The 8,340-nt window shown below is 31.6% G+C and overlaps 1 pseudogene; it reads left to right on the forward strand.

Moving 5' to 3' along the window:
• Window positions 1–237: 237 nt before the first annotated feature.
• On the forward strand, window positions 238–416 carry LOC142222796 (5.8S ribosomal RNA; annotated as a pseudogene).
• Window positions 417–8,340: the final 7,924 nt, after the last annotated feature.

Consider the following 8,340-nt stretch of genomic DNA (forward strand, 5'->3'; position numbering starts at 1 on the left):
TATTTAATTAAATGAATGCGTACACTAAAAAAAAGTGAACTATATATTTAATAAAAGCCAATTTAACTTTATTTATATTGCGAGATATTTAAAAACTTAGACATTCGCAACAAACTTTGTATGTAAAATAGAAAATAATTGAAGAAATTGATATATGCCAATTGATTTTGGTGTATTTTTGATTTCTTTCAATAAAATGAATTGTGACCGTATGTAAAAATATGAAAAAATAAATATCACTCTAAGCGGTGTATCACTTGGCTCATGGGTCGAAGAAGAACGCACCAAACTGTGCGTCATCGTGTGAACTGCAGGACACATGAACATCGACATTTTGAACGCATATCGCAGTCCATGCTGTAAGGTACTTTAATTAATTTTAAGGTGCTGCTTGGACTACATATGGTTGAGGGTTGTAAGACAATGCTAAATAAGTTGATTTTATGAAATTAATAGGTTTGAAGAAAATTTCCTTTATTCTAATAATTTTTTGCGTACGTCAGTTAAATGAATTAAAAAATGGGGAAACAAAATTATACACAAATGAAACATAGATTTACTAAATACGTACTTCTCACAAAATAGTTCTTGATTTGTTGAACTTCGCATGGCACTAAAGACATTCTTGCAATTTGGAACTCCAATTTTTTTCCTTCAAACTACAAAATATTCTTTTAAAAGTGAAAAACATTTACTTACTTCTGATGTAAGCGTTTGTAATACTTCATAGTTAAAATTTTCTAAAAATTATTAAAATTTTCTAAAATTACCAAAAAAATGTCTGCCTTGTGGGTTCACTGTTTTTTCAGTGCAAATTGATTTAATTTGCAGGAATGAACGTTTCCATTTAGTAACATAAAAAGGTGATGGCTTTCGCATCTTGGTGCTTACCAATATTTTCTAATACAAAGATCACTTGCAGTACATTCGCGGATTTGTAGGATTTTTATTCCGGAAAATCTCAAAAAAAATTGTTTTACGCTGTTTAGCTAAATTACAAATTAAATTCACAAGAATTTTTAATGTTTTAGAAAAAAATGCCATCTATCGACGAAAATAAAACCATTCCTGCAAAATTTAGAAAACAGTCTTTTTGTGCAAATTCGCTCACTGTTGAATTAAAGGCTTGGCTAGAGGCGGTCGAAAATTACGATTTTAAATGCCATGGCATTGGTTTGTAACACATCGAAATATTGCTCTCAGACCCCATAAAGTACTCTGGATCGTGGTGAATGTCTGAGTCGATCTAAGCATGTCCGTTCGTCCGTCTGTTGAAATGAAGCTAACTTCCGAACGAAATAAGCTATCGACTTGAAACTTAGCACAAGTAGTTGTTACTAATGTAGGTCGGATGGTTTGCAAATGGGCCATATCGGATCACTTTTACGTATAGCCCCCATACAAAGTGTTTGGCTTGCGGAACCTCAAAGAGAAGGAAATTTCATCCGATCCGGCTGAAACCTGGTACATGGTGTTGGTATATGGTCTCTAACAACCATGCAAAAATTGGTCCACAACGGTCCATAATTATTTATAGGCCCCATATAAACCGATCCCCAGATTTGGCTTGCGGAGCCTCAAATAGAAGCAAATTTTATCCGATCCAGCTGAAACCTGGTACATGGTCTTTGGTCTCTAATAACCATTCAAAAATTGGTCGACATCGGTCCATAATTATATAGCCCCCATATATAACCGATCCCCAGATTTGCTTGCGGAGCCTCAAACAGAAGCAAATTCCATACGATTCGGGTGAAATTTGGTACGTGGTGTTAGTATACGGTCTCTAACAACCATGCAGAAATTGGTCGACATCGGTCTGTTGAACTCTGTTCCCCAACTTTTTTACTTTTTGTATATATACCCAACATATAAATCGATCCCCAGATTTGGATTGAGGAGCTTCAAAGAGAAGCAAATTTCATCCGATCCGGCTGAAATCCGGCATGATGTTGGTATATAGTTTCTACATGATGTTGGTATATAGTTGGTATATGGCCTCTAACAACCATGCAAAAATATAGCCCCCATATATAACCGATCCCCAGATTTTGGCTTGCGGAGCCTCTAAGAGAAGCAAATTCCATAGGATTCGGTTGAAATTTGGTACGTGGTGTTAGTATACGGTCTCTAACAACCATGCCAGAATTGGTTCATATCGGCCCATAATTATACATAGCTCTTATATAAACCGATCCCCAGATTTGACATCCGGAGCCTCTTGCAGAAGCATAATTCATCCGATCCGGTTGAAATTTGGTACATTTCGCTAGTGTATGGCCAATAACAACCATGCCAAAATTGGTCCGTATCGATCTATATTATATATAGCGCCCAAAAATTTTATATTTCTATAAAAAAATTTGTCAAAAATTTATTTCTATAGAAAATTTTGTCAGAATTTAATTTCTGTACAAACTTTTGTCAAAATGTTATTTCTATAGAAAATTTATGAAGCATTTCATAGTTGGAAAGGATTTTTTTTTTGAAAAATCTTCCAAAACATCAAGAATTCTACCAATCTACCAAACAGTAAAAAATCTGGCATTTCTGGTAGGCTCGTGTTCATAATTTTATATAGACCCCATATTGAATTGAAATATCGGGGTCGCTTTACCCCGATATTTCAATTCTGGCTCTATAATTACCGCACAAAAGTTCATATCGGTTCGTAATTATTTCTTCCCTTTATATACCGGTCAAGAACTGAATATATACGTATTTAATCAACCTTTCTTTTGCCTACTATATATCCCGCATGGACTAACTGACAATTTAGAAGATGATGTTAAGAAGTTTTAACCCAACCCAAGTAATATAATTGTGGGTGATCGTCTTTAGTAGAAGTTTCTACGCAATCCATGGTGGAGCGGACATAAGATTCGGCCTGGCCGAACTTACGGCCGTATATACTTGTTATTGCTTCTTTTTGTTTCAGCTGAAGCTCGTGCCAATACTGCACAAGGAGCCCCAGCGATAACTAAATCCGATATCCATACTCCCAGCCTCAGCTGTAGCCGTAGCCCACGTACATATGTCTCAGAATCTCCGGTGTGGGACGCCGTCTTTTCACGTACTTATACGAAGCATGGTCCAACGTGTGTGTCCATGATCATTAGATAGGGTCACGAAAAAAAGTTGATGCGGTCACCCCCCCAGTTTTGTAGCATATTCGAAGACAATTTCAGAACACCAAAACTTTTTTATTCCGTGCACCCTACGACCCCCCGAAATGCAATTTATTGTACTGTGTCGTCATTTGAAGTCCGGTCGAAAAGAAACGCATATCGTTATTCGTGGTTGATCAGGGGCTATATTTTGTGCATTGGTAATTTTTAACTCCGACGTCAAATTAGATTTTTAATTTTTTTATTTCGCTTCGTATACACATATGATGCCCATTTCTGATAACCATTATAAAGATCTTAACAAAATATGAAACTTTTGCTTTTGAAGTATTTACTTATATTCATAAACAAACAATTAAGGAAAGTCTAAAGGCGGGCGGGGCCGACTATATTATACCCTGCACCACTTTGTAGATCTAAATTTTCGATACCATATCACATCCATCAAATGTGTTGGGGCTATATATAAAGGTTTGTCCCAAATACGTACATTTAAATATCACTCGATCTGGACAGAATTTGATAGACTTCTACAAAATCTATAGACTCAAAATTTAAGTCGGCTAATGCACTAGGGTGGAACACAATGTTAGTAAAAAACAAGTAAGTAAAGTCTACAGTCAATTTTACCAAGCGTTGTTGGAATGTCAATTCTACCCTCTGTGCAAAATTTCACGAAGATCGGTAGTAAACTTTGGTCTCTGTGGTCATATGAGCCTAAATCGGACGAAAGATATATATGGGAGCTATATCTAAATCTGAACCGATTTGGCTGATATTGTGCAAGTTTTTCGAGACTCATAAAATATTCGGATGTACGGAATTTGAGGAAGATCGGTTGATATACACTCCAATTATGACCAGATCGGTGAAAAATATATATCGCAGCTATATCTAAATCTGAACCGATTTTTTCCAAAATCAATAGGGATCGTCTTTGAGCCGAAACAGGACCCTATACCAAATTTTAGGACAATCGGACTAAAACTGCGAGCTGTACTTTGCACACAAAAATACATCAACAGACAGACAGACAGGCGGACAGACAGACAGACAGACAGACAGACGGATATCGCTAAATCGACTCAGAATTTAATTCTAAGACGATCGGTATACTAAACGATGGGTCTCAGACTTTTCCTTCTTGGCGTTACATACAAATGCACAAACTTATTATACCCTGTACCACAGTAGTGGTGAAGGGTATAAAAAGTTACTGAGATTTTAAAAAGTCAATTGGTCACCCTACACACCACCAAATAGTTTTTGCTGTGTTGTCATGATGTCCGAACGAAACCACATGCACATCGTTATTCACATCTACGAAATTAATTTATAAGGCATTTAGAACACAAAACCTGTTTATCTGTAAATTTCTAATGGTACCTTTGTATACATACTCGTTGTTTGCACTACGGAATTTTCTGCGTTATGCAAAGTGCATGTGTTTTTGCTAGAACAATTTGAGAGCCTACTGTTTTAAAATTCTAACAATCACTTTCGCTACATGATTTTTTAAGTCTGTCCATATTTTTGTGAGAGAAGGCTGTTGTTTTCACTTTTTTCAAATACTATCAACAGCCTTCTCTCACAAAAATATGGACAGACTTAAAAACTCATGTAGTGAAAGTGATTGTTAGAATTTTAAAACAGTAGGCTCTCAAATTGTTCTAGCAAAAACACATGTACTTTGCATAACGCAGAAAATGCCGTAGTGCAAACAACGAGTATGTATACAAAGGTACCGTTAGAAATTTACAGATAAACAGGTTTTGTGTTCTAAATGCCTTATAAATTAATTTCGTAGATGTGAATAACGATGTGCATGTGGTTTCGATCGGACATCATGACAACACAGCAAAAACTATTTGGTGGTGTGTAGGGTGACCTATTGACTTTTTAAAATCTCTGTAACTTTTTTGTTTATGAATATAAGTAAATACTTCAAAAGCAAAAGTTTCATATTTTGTTAAGATCTTTATAATGGTTATCAGAAATGGGCATCATAGAGGTATACGAAGCGAAATAAAAAAATTAAAAGTCAAATTTGACGTCGGAGTCAAAAATGACCAATGCACGAAATATAGCCCCTGATCAACCACGAACAACGATATGAGTTTCTTTTCGATGGGACTTCAAATGACGACACAGCACAATAAATTGTATTTCGGGGGGTCGTAGGATGCACGAAAAAAAAAGTTTTGGTGTTCTGAAATTGTCTTCGAATATGCTACAAAACTGGGGGGTGACCGTGACCCTATCTAATGATCATCCCATAGCAATAAGTTCGACAAATAAACCTTCCTAAGTGAATCGAAGTAAACCATCAAAGTTTTTCTTTTCTCTCTGTTGCCGTTATTATAAATTTCTGCGATGAACCATATGCAGTACACCGAGAAAATTCGTCGTTACAAAACATATAATGATCATTTAACTAGTATATTTTTTTTTTTAATTGAGTTACGAGCTACATATAATTTCATTTAAATACATAACTAGTTAGTCAATTTAAATCCAATTTTAAGTAATGCTAGAATTATCTCAAATAAACATTTTTGGCTTAGAGACGAAGAACGTATAATATTGAGAGTTCTAATCGAATGACGACTCTCTGTAATTTTTGCCTTTCTGCTGTATGTCTATTTTTAGATAGGGCGGCAAGTACCTGCGAATGAAGATAGTGAATTTTATACATCTACAGGTACATGGCCTGCTCCCCTTATGTATTTTATCCAGAATGGAAGAAACCATTGGCAGCATCTTAAAAAAGCATTGAGAAGAGTAGAAGAAAGCGAATGTGTGTTCCGAAATAACGTTAAACAGACCGTCGAGTCTTCGCAGACGTACACCTTATGTCATACCCTTATGAATGATACAAAAGCGTTAAGTGCTATTTTGCATAAAATACCACATTTATTAACAGATAATTTTGTAAGAAATGACTGTATGTTTCATAAGCGATATGGGAGGTATGTCATACATACTGAAGTCTTGGTTCAACACACAAATCTAGACAAAAATACACAAAATTTGGCATACATTTCACGAAGGGAAATTGTTTAATATAATCAAGGTTTGATGCCGAGATGATTTGTCTACTTGGGGTGAGATATTAGTGATAGGCATAATTGGTAGAACTTTTGAGAAAGTGTCGAAAAAGTCTCCATAGAAAATTTTGCCAACATTTTATTTCTATAGAAAACGTTGACAAAATTTCATTTCTACAGAAAAATTTATCAAAATTTTATTTCTATAGAAAATTTTATCAAAATTTTATCTCTATAGCAAATTTTTTCAAAATTTTATCTCTATAGAAAATTTTGTCAAAATCTTATCTATATAGAAAGTTTTGTCAAAATGTTTTCTCTATAGAAAATTTTGTCAAAATTTTATTTCTATAGAAAAATTTGTCAACATTTTATCTCAATAGAAAGTTTTGTCAAAAATTTATATCTATAGAAAATGCTATCAAAATTTTATCTCTATAAAAAATTTTGTCAAAATTTTATCTCTATAGAAAATTTTGTCAAAATTTTGATCTCTATAGAAAATTTTGTCAAAATTTTATCTCTATAAAAAATTTTGTCAACATTTTATCTCAATAGAAAGTTTTGTCAAAAATTTATATCTATAGAAAATTTTGTCAAAATTTTATCTCTATAGAAAATTTTGTCAAATTTTATGTCTAACGATAGAAAAATAGAAAATGTTACCAAAATTTCAGTTCTATAGACAGTTTTGTTAAAATTTTATTTCTATAGAAAATTTTGCCATAGAATGTCAATTTTTTTATAGAAAATTTTGACAAAATTGTTTTCTATGGAAAATTTTGTAAATTTTTTTTCCTATAGAAAATTTTTGTCAAAATTTTGTTCTGTAGTTAATTTTGCTAATTTTTTTTCAATAGAAAATTTTGTCAAAATTTTATTTCTATAGAAAATTTTGTCAAAATTTTATTTCTATGGGAAATTTTGTCAACATTGTATTTCTATAGAAAAATAGAAAAATTTAATGTCTATTTATGAAGTGCCTATTAGTTGGAGAGGTATATTTTGCAAAGTCTACCAAAACCTCAAGAATTCTACCAAACAGTAAAATATGTACCATTTTTGGTAGAATTCTACCAACTGTGGCAACCATGCTTTTCATATGTCAACCAATAATGGCTTAAAAGGGAAGATCCTCGCTTCATGTATGCAGCACAATAGTCATAAAACTTGCTGGGGCATTTTGAAGAGTAAAAATTTTCTATAAAAAAATTTTCTATAGAAATAAAATTTTGACAAAATTTTCTATAGAAATAAAATTTTGACAAAATTTTCTATAGAAATAAAATTTTGTCAAAATTTATCTCTATAGAAAATTTTGTCAACTTTTTTTTCTATAGAAAATTTTGTCAAAATTTTATCTCTATAGAAAATTTTGTCAAAAATTTATATCTATAGAAAATTTTGTCAAAATTTTATTTCTATAGAAAATTTTGTCAAAATTTTATTTCTATAGAAAATTTTGTCAAAATTTTATTTCTATAGAAAATTTTGTCAAAATTTTATTTCTATAGAAAATTTTGTCAAAATTTTATCTCTATAGAAAATTTTGTCAAAATTTTATCCCTATAGAAAATTTTGTCAAAATTTTATCTCTATAGAAAATTTTGTCAAAATTTTATCTCTACATAAAATTTTGTCAACATTTTATCTCTATAGAAAATTTTGTCAAAATTTTATCTCTGTAGAAAATTTTGTCAAAATTTTTTCTGTATAGAAAATTTTGTAAAAATTTTATGTCTAACAATAGAAAAATAGAAAATGTTATCAAAATTTTATTTCTATAGACAGTTTTGTCAAAATTTTATTTCTATAGAAAATTTTGTCAAAATTGTATTTCAATAGAAAAAGTCAATTTTTTTATAGAAAATTTTGTCAAAAATTGTTTTCTATAGAAAATCTTGGTAAATTTTTGTTTCTATAGAAAATTTTTGTAAAAATTTTGTTCCGTAGGTAATTTTGCCAATTTTTTTCTATAGAAAATTTTGTCAAAATTTTATTTCTATAGAAAATTTTGTCAAAATCTTATTTCTATGGAAAGTTTTGTCAACATTGTATTTCTATAGAAAAATAGAAAAAATGTATGTTCTATAGATAATTTTGTAAAAATTTTTTTCTATAGAAAATGTTGTCAAAATTTTATTTCTATAGAAAAGTTTTGTCAA

The sequence above is a fragment of the Haematobia irritans genome, chromosome 1 (assembly GCF_050003625.1).
Source record: "Haematobia irritans isolate KBUSLIRL chromosome 1, ASM5000362v1, whole genome shotgun sequence".
In the NCBI taxonomy this organism is placed as follows: Eukaryota; Metazoa; Arthropoda; class Insecta; order Diptera; family Muscidae; genus Haematobia; species Haematobia irritans.